This window comes from Takifugu flavidus, chromosome 4, assembly GCF_003711565.1.
Source record: "Takifugu flavidus isolate HTHZ2018 chromosome 4, ASM371156v2, whole genome shotgun sequence".
NCBI lineage: Eukaryota > Metazoa > Chordata > Actinopteri > Tetraodontiformes > Tetraodontidae > Takifugu > Takifugu flavidus.
The window spans coordinates 3,096,301-3,113,431 of record NC_079523.1 but is presented as its reverse complement, the minus strand read 5'-3'; the positions used below and the strand labels follow the sequence as shown (position 1 = coordinate 3,113,431).

The 17,131-nt window shown below is 48.7% G+C and overlaps 1 protein-coding gene across 2 annotated transcripts in view; it reads right to left on the bottom strand.

Moving 5' to 3' along the window:
• Positions 1–14,016, bottom strand: part of foxp4 (forkhead box P4) — a 75,162-nt gene extending 61,146 nt beyond the window's left edge. The window contains exon 1 of one of the 2 annotated variants that reach the window (XM_057030211.1): positions 13,428–14,016. The gene's annotated coding sequence lies outside the window, so the exon portion shown is untranslated. The remainder of the gene's footprint in view (positions 1–13,427) is intronic. The other variant, XM_057030210.1, reaches the window with a different exon arrangement.
• Positions 14,017–17,131: the final 3,115 nt, after the last annotated feature.

Here is a 17,131-nt window from a genome sequence, read left to right as displayed (position 1 = left end):
ACTGAACGCCAACATGCACACGGGGTTATAAAAACCTTGTGTCACAGGCTGAGGTGTATCTGGATGAGTCAAACTGTGATAAAGTCACTCTTCAACTACAGCGATCGATGGAAGTAATTTATTTACCTCAATGGGCAATTTCTGCTCTGTCTTCAGACCCGAGGAAGAAGGACAGAGAGAGAGGAGAAGTGGGGGGGGGGGGGGGCGCTTTGGCAAGCATGTGTGAGCAGTGTGTAAATTAATTTAACAGCAGCGAGATCCACAGCAATGCATGAGTCCATAAAACAAGAGGAGGTTAATGCGCACATACACACACATCAGGCAGAGATCCAAGACCGAAAACAACTCCTATCCAGAGGGACACCAGACATGTGGGGTCGTCTAGGTCCCATTAATGTGATGTGAAATCCCTGGATGCCACTATAAAAGGGGCTGAGAACAGTTAAGGGATCTTCCTTTTTCTGCCTTCTTGCTCTCTCTGCATTGAAAAAAGCCAGAGTCCCGTCCACCATCCCTAACTTTAACTCAGCCAAATAAAAAGCACTTAACTGAGCATCAGTGACCGATACAAACACACACACACACACACGGACGCACACTTATCCCAGCTCCTCAGATGCTCATGAATATGCACGTCCATTGTGATTTATGCATCCCGGTGGGGGTGTGAACCTATCTGAGAGCAAGGCCAACATGCAGGTCAGCTCATTTGTAAACCGGCTGGCTATTTTTAGATGCGTTTAACTGTTTGTGCGCGCGTACAGGTAGACGCTCGCGCCGCTAAAGCTGCGTATGAGGTAGAGGTCATCGTCCAAACAGGCTCATAATTACTGCATTCATTGTATTTATTGAATTCTGTCCAGCTTCTGCTCTTAACGTCTATAAATCTCACGTGTTCTACCATTGTGTGTGTGTGTGTGTGTTGTGTGTGTGTGTGTGTGTAGCTAAGGCTTCAGAGCGCTGTCGACTTCTGCCAACCAACACTCTGACCCTGCCTCTGCAGCAGGAAGTCGCCCAACTTTCTGACCTCTCTTATTATTCCCTGGGACAGCTGAGGAAAAGCCTTAAAAGAAACGCCTTCACATCAGAGCGGCTGTCAGCTAATAGGGTCCCCACGGTCCCTGTAGTCCTTTGCACTAGATTGTGGGTAAAATGCTCCAACAAAAATATGTTAGGGGTTAAACTGAACATTCATTTTGACGTGATCTGAGGATACAACGTTCCTAAAACACAAAGTCGTGAAAACAGTGTGTTTCCTTTGTGGAAATTCAGTGGCTGTGTTGCTCCAACTGCCCCACCACCTCTCCCTAACAACAGATTTGGGCTAATAGGGCAGCTGCTTGTCCCCCCCCCCTCCCCAAAAACCTCACTCCGCCACTCGCCCTTCTCCAAAACTCCAAGAGGAAGCCTTTTGTTTTCCACTAGTGAATGAAAAACATTCCAAAGTTACAGTTCAGTATTTTAGGACATATTCATCCAAAACGAGTCAAATCCGACTGTTTAAAAGCAATAAAATGTGTATGTGTGTGTGTGTGTGTGTGTTGGGGGGGTGGCAGTGGGCTATGAGGCTGTTGATCCATCTCTCCATTCATCTATTCAGATTTCTCCTCCTCCCGTCTGTTTTGCTACGTTGTCAACACAAGCAACCGTATCCCAGAAATAAACCCGGCGTCGGGTCGGCCAGCAACCACGGCCGTAACGTCATCATTCAAACAAAACAGCCTCAGCTCCCAGTGCAAAGAAATCTAATCTGGAAGGACGGCGGCAGGAGCTCGCATGTACAAAAATGGGAAATATGGAAACATTGCACGCCATTGCAACACTCAAAAAGGGAAAAAAAAAATCAAATACCATGAGAAACATCGAGATTAGCCCCTTCAAACACTCGATCTGTCCCTTGTGGTGCACGTAAGTGAGCTCGTAAAACATGTTTCAGGGGACTGAGGACTGGAAGTAGGGGCTCGTTCGCATCAACCGAAGAGGTCTGCCTGTGTGTGTGTGTGTGTGTGTGTGTGTGCGTGCAGCGGGGGTGCGCGTGTGTGCACGAGAAGCTGAACTGTAAGCCTTATGCCATTCTCCCTCTGGTGCCAAACACACACACGCACGAGCACATACGTTCATAAAGGCTTCCCTGTAAAAAAAGCCCCTCCACTTCATTAGGAAAGTAAACACAAGTGCGGTCTGAAGTGGCTAATTAGAGACTAATTACTCCCTGCTTGTTACTAATGCAAATTAGATTACGCTGCTTAACTTCCTCGTGTCCACAACGCTGCTGTTAATTGAGGCCTTTTGAAATTAAATTACCCGCTAATTAGCATTTCAAAACCATTAATTCTGAGCAAGGAGGGAGGGGGGCAAAACAACAACAAATGCCAAGTTTTGCTAATGCGTTTTGCTAATTGAAAATGTATGCTCAATACAGGGGTTTGTGCCAAGAATACCTATTCAGCTGATCAGTGTGTGCGTGCATGCGTATGTGAGAGTGTGTGTGTGTGTGTGTGAGGTGTGTGTGTGTGTGTGTGTGCGTGCAGCGGGGGTGCGCGTGTGTGCACGAGAAGCTGAACTGTAAGCCTTATGCCATTCTCCCTCTGGTGCCAAACACACACACGCACGAGCACATACGTTCATAAAGGCTTCCCTGTAAAAAAAGCCCCTCCACTTCATTAGGAAAGTAAACACAAGTGCGGTCTGAAGTGGCTAATTAGAGACTAATTACTCCCTGCTTGTTACTAATGCAAATTAGATTACGCTGCTTAACTTCCTCGTGTCCACAACGCTGCTGTTAATTGAGGCCTTTTGAAATTAAATTACCCGCTAATTAGCATTTCAAAACCATTAATTCTGAGCAAGGAGGGAGGGGGGCAAAACAACAACAAATGCCAAGTTTTGCTAATGCGTTTTGCTAATTGAAAATGTATGCTCAATACAGGGGTTTGTGCCAAGAATACCTATTCAGCTGATCAGTGTGTGCGTGCATGCGTATGTGAGAGTGTGTGTGTGTGTGTGTGGTGTGTGTGTGTGTGTGTGTGAGAGAGAGAGAGAGAGAGAGAGAGAGAGAGAGAGAGAGAGAGAGAGAGTGGCAGCAGCCAGACAGAAACATCATGTATCATAAGAGCAGCATATAATTAAATCTCTCCAAAACGCTTTGTCAATATTTCCCTCTGAATGCACAACCTGACTGATATTGGGCAGGCGGGAAATGAAGGATGAAGAGGAGACACGGAGAGGGAGAGAGGGAGCAGTGGGACAGGGGATGGATATTCATCTCATGAGAGGCTAAAGAGCCACTGTATGTGAATGTGGAGTGTGTGGTTTTGCAGTGGTATGTGAGCGGATTTAGTATTTGTCCAATCCGTAAGCCTTCTTTTGAAGTAAGGAACTGCTGCTCTCATAAATCCCCAGCCCCCCCACCCCACCCCAACCCCAACCACCTCCACTCTCTCTGCACTCCCTTCTCCCTCTTTAACTGGCCCCTCTTCACCTCCACTACAATACCTGTCCAATTAGCGAAACACACAGACCCTCGTATAAATGCACGCACACACATCGGAGCAGCCTTAAATCCTCCCCCCCTTCAATCAAAGCACAATCTCCCCCCCCCCAGCTGAAATGATGATTTGAAACTTGGCACATTGGCGCCCATTTCAGGGCTACCTGCTAATGAATAAGAGGGAAGCCGCCAGCGATAAGCCGCTTTAATCGGCTGACCAAATCAAAGAGATGTTCTAAATTAAAGTTCCATCTCCTCCGCGTGTAAAACCGGCGGAATTATTCGCCGCGACTCCTTTTAGCCTTTCCTAAAAATCCATCCAATCAGGGCGGGTGTGAAAAGCTCCATTCAGGTTACAAAAGTTTCATCCTATTATACTTTTCCAGTTCTCATTTCAAGAAGGAACAAATGATAAAATTGAGAGGTGGCCACACAAAAAAATGAAATCAGCGTGATAATTAGATGTGGAGATATTTTAATTCCTTCAACATGATGCATAGAAACTGCTGCTTGACAATATTTGCCCTAATTGCCAGAATTATCATATTAACCAGTCGCCATTTGAGTAAGTTGATTAAAAAATTGATTATTCGTCTATTTCTTTTAGGAGTTTCTTAATCAAAATCTTACATCCTTGAAAAATTAATTTGAAGCCGTTTCTTATCAGTTAATTAAATCGGGTTGGAAGTCATTTTTTTTCTGGGCGCGGCGTGATTAGAACGGTTCTGTTCAGACACCATGACGTTAGAGGAGGAACTTTTCACTGTCTCATCAAACATTCACAACCACAAGAATAGGACTTCTTTGAAGGGCCCCCGTCTTCTTTTTCCCCCTTTTCTGCAAACCTCTGCCTTTCTGATAAATCGTGCCGTACCCAATAGATCTTCCTTTCTCGTTAACACGTTCTCATTAACGGACGGGGGGGGGGGGGGGGCGAGGGGTGGAAAGGCAGAGTGGCGAAAACAAAAGATGAGGGAAAAACCAACGTTTCAAATCCGATCTTTAAAAATAGTCCTTTTACTAAACACCTATGTGACGTTTGGCTTCCATCTGTTCGATTTGTGGCTCTAAACTCGACACATCGGAGCGACTTCACCTCAGAAAACTAGTTTTCTTTCTGGAAGGAGACTAATTATAAAGCGCTGCCCCTGGGAGAGAAAAGCCCCTCTTGAAGGAGAGAAGGAGGCGGAGAGTCCATTCAGCGCCGCCATCGGTGGAATGTAACTTTGTCTCTCTCTACTCCAGCGAGCAGCCGAGCAGAACCGAACAGATACGGCGGACTCGGCTCATCTGTCCATCTCCGAGTCCTCGGGGAGGCGCGGGAGGATTGGTGAGCAAGGGAAGGGAAAGGAGGAAGGAAAGGAAGGGAAGGAAGGAAGGAAGGAAGGACAGGCGAGGTTAGGGATTGCTATGTTGAGTGTCTCTGATTGGATAATGATTTGGATGATTAGAAGGGCCCCTCTGGCAACGTCAGACCCGTCATAAGCCAATCAACACCGGCCTCATCAGCCAATCAGACGTGTCGGGGGTCTTTTCTCCATCTCTCCGTCTCATCTCTCTCTCCGCCAGAGACAGAGAATTCTCAAAGCCACAATTTACCGCACAGAACTATCAATTTCCCTTTCCATTAACCCTGTGGGAGGAAGGGGGACGAGGGAGAGGGACGAGAGAGCGGGGATGAGAGACTGAAATTAAGGATGAACGCCCGCCTCACACCCCCCCACCCCACCCACGTCCCAAGGGTGCAGTCATGAGTTTGGGCTGAGGGCGAAGAGAATTACACCTGCTCAGGGTGAACTTGACCTCATGACTGGAGGTCACCATCCAGCACCTTCCCTCATTAGCGGAAAATGGACCCGGCCGCTGTTCCGCTAATGCAGACTTATGTTAATAACCACAGACAGGAAGAGAATGGAGGGAGTGAGAGGGGGAAAAATGGAGGGCTAAAGGAGGGGGCGTGAGCCGCGACTCGTGTTTCTTAGATCAGCGCCTGAAGGCCCGGCAGGCCAGCTCGCTCCCTCATCCTCATTTTCTCTGCCTTCTCTCCCGCCCCCCCCCCCCCAAAAAAGCCCTCCACCCACTCTGTGAGAGCGAACCTCCCCCGAGGGGAGCTGCTCCAACCCAAACCCGGCCCTCAGCAAAGTTTCGCACAAAGGCCCCAGAAGCTGAATGGCTGCCTGACACCACGGAGCATGCCAAGGCTTCGCCGCCACCCACCCACCCTCCCTCCGGCCCCCCTTTCTTCTCTACTTCTCTACTTCTGAGTCCCCTCCCTCATCTATGTCAACCGCTAGCCAAGGCTAACGCACCGGTCCCAGATGACCTTTAGACAATTGGAAAACCTGCAGCAGGAGAAGTTGCTGATTAGAGCCACAGGTTGCACGCGACAATAATGACCTTCTGTGGCCAAACGGGCGTTTTCCTGCCGGCAAATAGAAGAACCCCAAAGGGCAACAGTTCAAACTAATATAAAAAGAAAAATCTGCTTTCTATATCACGCAAGGATCCTCAATACTTAAAGGGAAAAGAGGCAGTAACAGGTTGAGCTGCAGTGTCTCATGGCCCAGCTGCTGTGTGTGACTGACCCAGGGACAGTTTTAGCTGTCCAACCTTTTTGAGCGGCAAAAAAAGAGAAAAGAATAAACAACATTCAGGGGAATAATTCAATTGTCTGCACAATGACAGCGTTTTAACTTCCGCCTTATATATTTGTCTTATTTTCACTCCCGATGATTCACTGAAAATGTAGTTTAGTCTCTGTAGCGACGAGGGAAGTGTTAATAAACCTCAGGATGGCTCGTGTCATTTCAGGCGCGCTGAATAAATAATTCCCACTGAAACGAGGCCCGAGGAGAGGCTGCAAATATTGGAGGTAAACTGTGATGGCAGTTTGGATGTAATGAAGAGCCTGATGGAACACAGAGCTGTAATAATTAGAGACAACAGCATGACAAGGAGAGAGGAAGAGGAGTGTGTGTGTGTGTGTGTGTGTGTGTGTGTGGTGTGTGTGTGTGTGTGATGGGGGGGATGCCTTCACAGAGCGACTCTGGAAGATCAACAGGGAGAAGAACATTTTCCAACCAACCACTGACGTACTTGCCTCTGTGTGTGTGTGTGTGTGTGTGTGTGTGTGTGTGTGTGTGTGTGATGGGGGGGATGCCTTCACAGAGCGACTCTGGAAGATCAACAGGGAGAAGAACATTTTCCAACCAACCACTGACGTACTTGCCTCTGTGTGCGTGTGTGTGTGGTGTGTGTGTGTGTGTGTGTGTGTGTGCTGAGCCGCAAAAAAGGAAATCCAAATTTAAAAAGACAAAAACTACAAAAAGGTTTGCATACATGTCTTATTATAAAATGTTTAAACATCACGTGGCGAGTGTGTGTTGGCGAGTGTGTGACGGCGAGTGTGTGACGGCGAGTGTGTGACAGTCTGTTAATCTGGAAAAACATTTCAATTAATTGTTAAAGGAAAAACAACGACTTTTGTTAATTTTCAAAACTTGAATCGATGCACCGACGTCAGTCAGCGAAGCCGTTGGTGTAAAATGAAAAAGCAGCAAAAGTGTGTTTTCTTTTTTCAATTAACATGAAATCTGGTAATAAACGTATTAGAACAGGATCACACGCAGCCTGTTGCTGCTCTCTTTTACTGGCCTTTTTCAGCTGTCGCTCCCTTCGCGATCAACATTTTGCTTGAAAAACAGGCTTACACACTTCTTCAAAGGCAAACACACACACACACACACACACACACACAAACACACACATACATCTCTCCTCAGGAACATGAGAGCTGGCTTTAATTCACAGGCTGGTAAAGCTGTGGTGGACAGCAATCTTGATCTGGCAGGATTAGGCTACTTTTATTTCCCCGAGAGCCACGGGGAGGAGAGGCAGAGGGAGGGGGGGGGCGGTGGGGGGGGGGGGGGGGGGGGGGGGGGTTGGAAGGCCGCTCAAATCCTTCTACAAATGTCAGACAATGACCAGTGACCACGTACACCCTCATAAACAGCCCAGAAAAGAGACCCATGCTCACCTCTCCTGGGCCGGAGGAAGACGGGGTGTCGGGGTGACAAGACGGGTGAGCCAGGGAAGGATGGGGGGGGAGGGAGAGTTGGGGGGGGGATTACACAATTATTCAGATAACAGCTGGGTATAATCTAGTGGCAGATGTCTTTTGGTCAACAATGCCCACCACACACAGCCGTGTATGTGTGTGTGTGTGTGTGTGTGTGTGTGTGTGAGAGTTTCAACGCCCGGCGAGCAGCCACAGAGCTGAGACGGAACAAAGCACAAAAAAACGAAGCAACATTACTCTGGGAAAGGTTTTTGTTGTTTGGAGTCTATGTGTGAAAATAAGGAGGCAGAGCTTGTTTTCCTCCAGAAGGGTGAAATATGTAACAAAAATTTAAAAAAACACTCTCTCTCTCTCACACACACACACACACACACACACACACACACACAAACTCGCCAGTGAGAGCGCGACGACCTGTTTGCTTTTCTTCTGCTCCGACAGCTGTCTGAAAAACAAAACCTAAAACCTGAGGAATTCTGTCGGAGGAGAGAGGTGGAGGGTCACCGGCTGATTGACAGTTAATTGTGGCTCGTCACGCACACACACACACACACACACACACACACACACACTGAATTAGAGTACAAGTAGAACAGCAACCTGCCTGTCCCCCCTCCCACTAAGGGCCTCTATGGAAGCCACGCTGTGGAGAAAACCGGCAGCTTTATGCTAACATCTTATTCGTTACAACCACATAAAAATGAGCTTTTTCTTCTGCAAAGTTTCCATGTTTTTACTCAAAAAAACTTTGCATCGAAGGCACGAGCGAGTGATTTATAAACTCCTTCAATCCGCTCTGGCGCAGGCTGCCTATTGTGATTTGGTTTAACAGTGGTTAACAGCTCGTCCTGACGCTGGGTGGATCATCTCGCGGCGCTTCACATGCTAATAGTTAAGCAGGCATCCCATGTCCCCCGGAACTAATACCATAAATACTAATACCATAAAAGAGCAGCACACACCGACGCTCTGGCGTCCGTGTTAGCCAACATCCCAGATACTTTACGGATTAAAAAGCATAATGAGATGCATTTAAATGGTGATTAGCTTCCCAGTCTGGGGCAGCAGGCCTGCATTGCTAATTTCCTGGCATGACGTTTTAACGCCAGCTGCTTGAAAGAATTCATATATTCTGAGGAAAATCCAGCAAAAAAATGACGATACATGAGTTGTGAAAAGATGTCGGACCGGCGTGGACCTCGTGCACCCCCCCCCCCCACCCTTCTCGTTCCTCCACTCCACATTTTCCTGCGGCGACAGGACGAGCCGGCCTTGGAGCGGCTCCTCTACGGTCCGTTTGCGAAATGTGCACCACAAAAAAGCGCGCGTGCATCGGTGTGCCTGCGCACGTTGCTAGCGCTCCCGCGCCTCCCAGCTGTCACCCACCCTTCACGTCCCATTCAATACACATTAAAGCCACGCCGCAGAAACTTTGGCCACATTGTTGTTGCGGGCCGGCCCTTCCACTGATGTGCTCCCTCGCTTCCCTCCCGGCTTCGATTGACGGCTGCCCTGTCAGTTTGTCGCGGCGTTTTAGAAAACACCAACCGCTCTCTGATGAAGTGCTTACAAAAGGTCACAGGGTGGAGGCGGCGGAGGGGAAGGGAGCCGACTACCGAGAGGGAGGGAGGCGGGGGGGGGGGGGGGGGGGGGGGGTGAAGGAACGGGAGACGGAGCGGAGTGAAGGAAAATCCATAACACAAATACAGCTGTCAGAGGCGACGCGGAGTTAGCGGGGGACAGGAGGAGCGGCGAGGATGCACTGTCAGTGCACGCCACGGCGTTCCGGAGGGTTCTCCGCGGCGTCTGTGGGCCGTCCTGTGTGTTCGGGCCGGCTCAGACTCAGCTTCAGATCTGCTCCCCCCGCAGCAGAGCCTCCGTGGCCGCGGCCCTCCTCCGGCGCCCGCCACGGCCTCAGGTGCCAGGCGCGCTCTGGAGACACTGATCTAATGCTTCCTCAGCTATAAAGACCGACGCCCACAAAGCCTCGCTCGCTCATTTCCACCAGCCTCTGTTATATCTCTCCGGCTTCCCTTTTCCCCTCCCCGCCTATAGGAAACAGCCTCTTCCGCCTCGAGCAGTTAGGTCACTCCTTCTCACATCCATCAGCTGTTAATGGGGCCAGAGGAACATCTCAAAAAGCCCAGCGGAACACGCGGGAACCGACAGGAAACGCTCAGCTGACACACGGAGACGCGAGCGCCGGCGAGCTGGATTTAATCACCGCGCAGGACGGGCACGTAGGTTTCTAGAGACGGAAGGCTGAGCAGCCACTCGGCCAACAGTGCACAGAGGGTGACACCAGACGAGAGCGGCTCCCCTCACACAGGTGGAACACAGACCGGAGCTCCTCCAGATGTTCTCTGCAACGTTCCGCCCACGACCCTCAACCAAACACGGCCCGTTTAGCTGCAGGCCGGCCCGCGTAACAAGCTAATTTAGAAAAACTAACACAATCAGGCCTCGGTCCGAAACGCCGCCACAGTTTCACCGCTCACTCAATCACAGCAGAAAGTTCCCGTCACGGCGTTCCCTCGCACCACCGGCGACCCCTCCAGTCGCTCCCCCGACCGCCAGCGGCGCCCGATGGCCGCGCTTCTTTAATTCTAACAGCATATAAATGTAAACGTGGCCCGTTTCACTGGAATCGTATCATTACGACAACATTATTTTCTCATCCAGCATGTTTTCCCATTTCAACAAGCCCAGCACACAATAAAGTGCACGAGAGCGGGCGCTCCAGGACGGCCAGGTTTAAAAATAACTCCATCTAAAAATGCACTTTGGCTCCTTTAAGGGGAACATTTTTGCATTTTCTCCGAACCAATCGAAAGGATATCGACGATTTAACCGTTTCAGCTTTTAAACAGCTAACGCGCTGAGTGCCGATCTCCAAGTAAAGCGGCGAGTGCGGACCGCAGGTCAAACCAACACACGCGCGGCGCAGTCGCACGCCGCTGCTCTTCAACATCACTTTGGAGGCAGAAGCCCACTCAGACTTGTGGGTTTGGGATAGCAGGAGGGCTTTAATGAAGAGAGACGCACGGACGAGCCATCAACGCCGCCGACACTCGGGACGTTTTAAACTTCAAACACTGTCCATTTCACTCTGGCAGGACAGGTGAATGGAGGGAAAAGCACTCACACACACACACACACACACACAGCATAGACACGTATGCTCACGTGCGCTCATGCTGGAGGTATAAGGACTCTCTGAGTGAGTTTATGGAGCAACACAATCATATCGCTGGCTTTTAATCCTGCTGAAGGGGTTTTAGATTCCCAGCCATTATTGCCCGTCTCATCTCACACCTGACACGAGTCAGACAGAACGCAGGGATGGACCGGAGGAGCAGTATTCCAGAACATCTAAGAACACACCAGCAGCACATGAGAATCAAACAATTAAAAGTGCGGGGGAGGGAAGGAGGAGAAGAAGAAGAAAGTCTTTTTTTTTTAAGTGTCAACAGACGCAGGAGCCGACAGACAACCTGCCTCTGCACCCTCGGCGTCCCGCGCTCGCTCCCTTATCCCAAATCTCTGCTCCTGCCTCTCACGCGCTCCGCCGCCGCTTCTATTCTACGTGCGTGAAAAGCTTGTCACTGATGTGATGGCTCGTGAATGAGACGCAAAGGACAGCGCCGCGCCGGCTGCTGCGAGTCCATAAACGCGGCCGTCTCTTTCGTGCGCCGTCCTGGTTCCATTTACAAAACCTTGAAAAGAAAATTACAGCGCTGCGTTTTATTGGAAACGACCCATTCGGAGCTCCCGAGACGCCGCCGTTACCGAAGAGAGATTCAACAACAGAGAAAAACGAGTAAAGGCGCGGGCGAAGCCTGCGCGGATCGTTAGTTTGTCGAGATTCCGGCCCCAATAATCCAGTGGCGACGAGTATTCTGTCGACAAAATGTTGGGATCAGGGCTGACAGCTGCTGTCAGCGCCTCCGAATTATGTCAACATGAAATTCATTAATAAATTAAATACATCCACCTTCTATTTTAATTCAAAATAAATATTTGCCTGCATTTACAAGAGGACGTGTAAATAGTGAGTGTTAAAGCGCGGCCTTTTATCACCCTTCATTTATAATTCAGGTTCATCACATAAGCTCTTTTATAAAGAATTATTTTGGGAAGATTTGACTGGAAACAGCTGATTTCGTGGCTGAGAGCAGAAACGTGACAAGGTCATAAAACGTGATGAAGATCTGCTTCATCCCAGCTGGATCTTCTATTAAAGAGCAATTAAAAGTGTGTCATCGCGTCGCCAAAATGCCAGCACAGAGGGCGGGAGGGGGTGTGTGTGTGGGTGGGGGGGACACAACAGGAGGGGGGGGGGGACAGTAAATAAAATTAATTATGCCAAATGCCCCGGCGCCCATCAATCACGGGGCAATAATGCCCGTGTCAGGGTGCGCGCCACACGGCCTGTGCGCTTTTCTCTGGCTGACAGACAACGAACAGCAATTAATTGTCAGTTCATCTCTCCCTATTTCTCTCTCTCTTTTTTTTTTTTTTTTGGTCAGATGTGATCCGGAGTCCATCTGACAGGCGAGGATGTTGTGAACGACGCCTGGGAGCTTTGATGGGAGCAGTTTGACTTCCAGGGCGGAGGAAGGAAAGAAAAAGAGCAACTTCGCTTTCAGCGGCTGTGTGAAAATGGTCGACGGTCGCAAATAAAAGCAGCAACTTTTAAAGGCTCTGTCCCTGAAACGGGCTCTCCGGGAGGGAGCAAACGCGAGGGGAAAGTGTGGCCCGACACTATTAAATTGTGGAGTTTTTATGTTCATAGAAAGATATAAAAACCTGCGTCTTGGCGCAGCCGCAATTTTTGCCCTTTCGCGGATTACGGGTCTAAACCCGAGCTCGTTTTTATTTCTTATTAATTCTAATTTTTTTCCTAAAAGTCTGACATGTCAGGGTGCGCCTGTTTCCCGACAACACACTCCACAGTTTAAAAACGCAGCGAGGCTTCAGAATTTCAGCCACAGATCGTCTCTGCGTAAAATTTTTTTTAAAAAAAAACGAAAAATTAACATTTTCCCCGCTGATTAATCTACAAAGTTTACGCGTCGAATCACATCAAATCAGCGCTGATTCCACAAAGGAGTAAAGAAAAAGGCAGAAACGATCATCTGACCTAAAAAAGGCTCCTGAGTGGAGTTTGAGGCCTCGTGTCGGTTTAAAACAACCTCACACGAAAACGTTTCCGCGCTGGTGATTTTTAATTTCGCTGCACGGCGACGACAAAGCAGACGCGTGTAAAATTATCACCACATAAGCCACGCTGGTGTTTACTATCAAATCCCTCAATAAGGGTTATTAACGGGCGCGCAGGAGTCAACTTGGGCGCCCCCGAGAATAATCCGAACCTGCGAGGGGAGAAAAACTGAGTTGACACGGCAGCGAAGAGAAGCGCGTCTTTAGACGGCAACCCACTGTCATCAGAGGGTTGCCAAGCTCGGAATAAATGCACAAATCTCATATTTTTAAAATAAACAAATAAATAAGTAAACAAATCAACTGGGCCGGGAAGGGCTGAGTCTAATTTACACGCGTAAAGTTGCGGGTCGCTCCAAAGAGAGTCGCGTTTTTGCTTTGGAAAGTGTTTAGAAGAGGAATTACAAAGTTGATAAGGGAGCGCGGAGCCCGGACGGAGGGAAGGCTGACAGGGAAACTCCGAGGGTGGAATTCTCCGCTCTCTTATCAGCCACACTCGGATTTGTTTCCCCGCACGTTGCTGCAACTTCGAGCTTTTCGGCGAAAGTGCGATTTCGGAGAGTTTGAGTGGAAGCAGAGAGGCGAGAAAGAGACGGGAAGAGTTGAAAAAGGAGGGGAATGAAAGTGTGCATCAACCTGTTCTCTTGCTTTCTGAAGAAGTCAACTTTCACGCCAGTGGTTGGACCATGTGGACAGCCCGCTTCTGCTCCTCAAGCCCCCGGCGCGTCTCACGGCGACAAAGGGGGGCACAACCCGGCAGCAGGAAAAATTTAAAAAAAAATAAAAAGTGAAGAAACACAGAGGGGAGAGAGAGACAGAGAAACCTTGGAGCTAAGACCGCAGGAACATTACTGGAAACGACAAAAGCGTGGTCGTTAGTCCTTTCCTTTTCCCTTTTGTGTGCGTCCTCTCCTCTCGGAGTGGCCCCTCTGGAGTGAAGTCAGAACAATACTGCCGCTAAAAACTCTGGCACTGTGCGCAAGTTGCCGCGAAGAGCCGGCGCAGCTTCTCGTCTTGTTTGCTCGCGTCCGCGTCCGCGTCCGCGTCCTCCGCCGCCTCTTCAAACAGGCTTCTTCAGCGCGACCGAGCTCTCCTCCGATCCTTACTTTTTGGCATCCCGTCTGTTGCTCGCTGGTTCGCTGTGGAGCAGGCTTGGATCACCAGCGCGGCGTGTAACTGTGTGTGAGCGTGTGCGTGTACACGAGCGTGGAGTGTGTATGTGTGTGTGCGCTGCGGGGGGACAGTTTGTTGCGCTACCGTAATGCCTCTAAAACAGGTGCGCGTTTTGAGGGAGCAGCGTCTCTCTCTTTCTCTCTCTCTTTCTCTCTCTCTCGTTCGTTCTCTCTCTCCCTCTCTCTCCCCTCTCTCCCCCTCTCTCACCCCCCCCCCCTCTCTCTTTTGTATGGGGAAGGCACTGATCTTTTGACCTCTTTTGCATCCAGGCTCTGTTGTGCCATTGTTGGGGCAGAGAGGAACAGATGTCGGCCTGCTCAGAGTTTGGGTGTCAGAAACAAACCCCTGATCACTCAGACTTAACTTGTGGCCTGTTACACATTTAAAATTGATCCCAAACTTGAAAAAAAAACACCTCATGTAATTCATATTGATAATGGGAAGAGAAGGAAAACTCTGGATCTGTCCACATAATAAAGATTTATCTGATATCTGGTAAATAAAACAGAAATGTGGAATCGATCTCCTGATTGGAAAATTTACGCCACCCTCGTCCTTTATGTGTTTTGGAATCCCGACAGACACTTTTGGAGATTTATTAGCAGATATTCGCCACATTCATTTAGTAATTGACAGCGTCGTCACCGTGGAGACGGCTGTCGGTGATGAAATCCAGAGCTTACGTCAAACCTGTCAGCGTAAAATATATATATATGATAAAATAATGAAATAAATAAATAAAGGGGGGGTTGGGGGGGGACCAGAAGTCATTGACTTTGGTACTAAATTTGGATTCAGCCTCCCCTCTCTTCTCTATCTGAGCTGTTACCTCCGGGAATTGATGGCGGTCCATCAGAGCACCGTCCATAGATCACGACTGCAGTAAATCACAGCACAGTCATGATCTATCTATCTATCTATCTATCTATCTATCTATCTATCTATCTATCTATCTATCTATCTATCTATCTATCTATCTATCTATCTATCTATCTATCTATCTATCTATCTATCTATCTATCTATCTATCTGACATAAACATATAGAAATCTCCTCCGGCCACCAGAGGCTTATTAATGTTCTAATCTATTAATCAGTATTAATGTCTTTCCATGTTTTCTGATATCAACGGTCATCGATTTACGGTTGGTTCTGAGGTTTTTCCTCTTTCATGAGGGAGCAAACGTTTAAATATCGCATCCGTTGACGTCTTTACCGTCGTGGCCGCCCCGGCGGACAGATGCTGGCAGCAGGACGGATTCTATAGGTGAAAGAATGGAAGCGGGTCAGGCTGAAGCCGGCCTGGACGTCTGAAGTCAGCACCTTCCATCCTGTTATGGGAGGAAGGAGAAAATCTCCCCCGTCTCCCCGTCGCGTTTAGGAACCCTTCTCCCCCTGTTAATCAGGGGGAATAATTATGAAAGTGGACAGGTAATTAAATTAAAACATAAGTGGCTACATGAGCCGGGTTGGCTGTTCTACAAGCTTTTCTCTGGCTTAATTAAAGAGAAATATGGGAGTGCTCACCCGCAGTGTCACCGTGCTGGTAAAAATGAGGAAAAAAAAGCTCCCGCCACTAACTTCAATAAGTCAATGTGATCCTTTAAACGCAGGCGGAAAGAAGCGGTTCCTGCCTGTGTTTCTATGTGATGGAGGGGATTCGTCCCCGCTGCTACATCAGTCGCAGCACAAACAAGCGCCTTGTTTGTTTGTAGGGGGGCTGACGCGGCGGCGGCGGGAGCGAGGCGAGGGAGCGTTTTAGCAGCCGTCTGAGAGGCGCGTTGTAAAATAAATCTACAATGAAATAAAACTTACTGCCGTCGATGTTTACACACAAACAGCCCCCCGCCAAATCCCCACGCCGCTGAGAATCAAACCCGAGGAGGCCTCACACACTCACACACACACTCACACACACACGGGTAAATAAATAGACCCAGAGCGGGAAACTAACCCACAAACGAAATCATCCAAACAGTCACAAACGTGCGTACGTGGTTCTCGCTCATACCAGCGAGCGTGTTTACAAACAAAGACAAAGTGGGAGGGCCGCTAACAGGCGCTCAAACAAACAAATACGCCACGTGCACCCCCGCCCGTGTGGCTCGCCACACCCTCCCGGGTCTGATGCAGAAGCTGCAGACACACCGATAAACACCGACCTTTGCCCTCGTGCTAACTGTAAAGGCTAGCCTGCGCGTGCATTAGCAAACATCTTCAAGCAACAATCAACACCTGCTTCCCATTAGCGCATGTTTCATAAACATGTTTATGGCTCCTCGTCCCACAGCCAGGCAGAGAAGCTCACGCACGTTAGAGCAAATCGACAAAGACGCGCTCGTGAAACGGGTTTAGGGCTACTTTCTCCTCGCCGCGGCCTTCAGTTGGGAAGGGGATAATTAAGGAGCCCCGACCAAAGCGGTGGCGCAAGTGTTAACAAGCTGTGTTAACACACACTCGCGCTGCTCCCCACATGTAGGGAGCGCCCGAGACGACCGCAGGCCCACTATGTCTCAAGTACGCACTTCATTTGAAAATCCCCCCTTAAAAAAATTAACATCACATATTTCAATTTTTTTTTTGATTATATGAGGAAAAAACCCCATGTGGCCTGAAAATGGTTTAGATGTAATTCTGCACCTTCTCATCGAGATGTAGGAAAACGCTACTGTAATTAAGTCACAGTCTTTGGGAGTTGAACTGGGATATTACACTGCAGGGTGGAGTAATTCAGCCACTGAGGTCTGAGGCAGGCACGAATCCCCCCCCCCCGCCAAAAAAAGAGTGATAATTGTACAAGGTGATTCATCAAAATGGGAGCTTTCATTTTCACTTCTGCAACATTAATCCTGCAAGTTGCCAGTTTGACTTCAAAATCAAGCTAAATAGCCTGAATCTTGTGTATTAAGTTTAAAAAAGAAATACTTTTTGTATGGAATATATCTATAGTATGAATGCCCATTTATGAAATAAGTCATTAACTATAGTAGATAAACTCCAGAGCGATGGCGCTAATGCTAATTATTAGCATTTTAGGCAGAGGAGTAACTCAACGTGTAGGGCTGTTCATCAAAGAGTCGAAGATTAGACTTTCATTAAAAATAAAGATCATTTTAAGACACCGGGACTCCAGATGTCTTCGTTAGGCTTCTAGTCACAAGGAAATG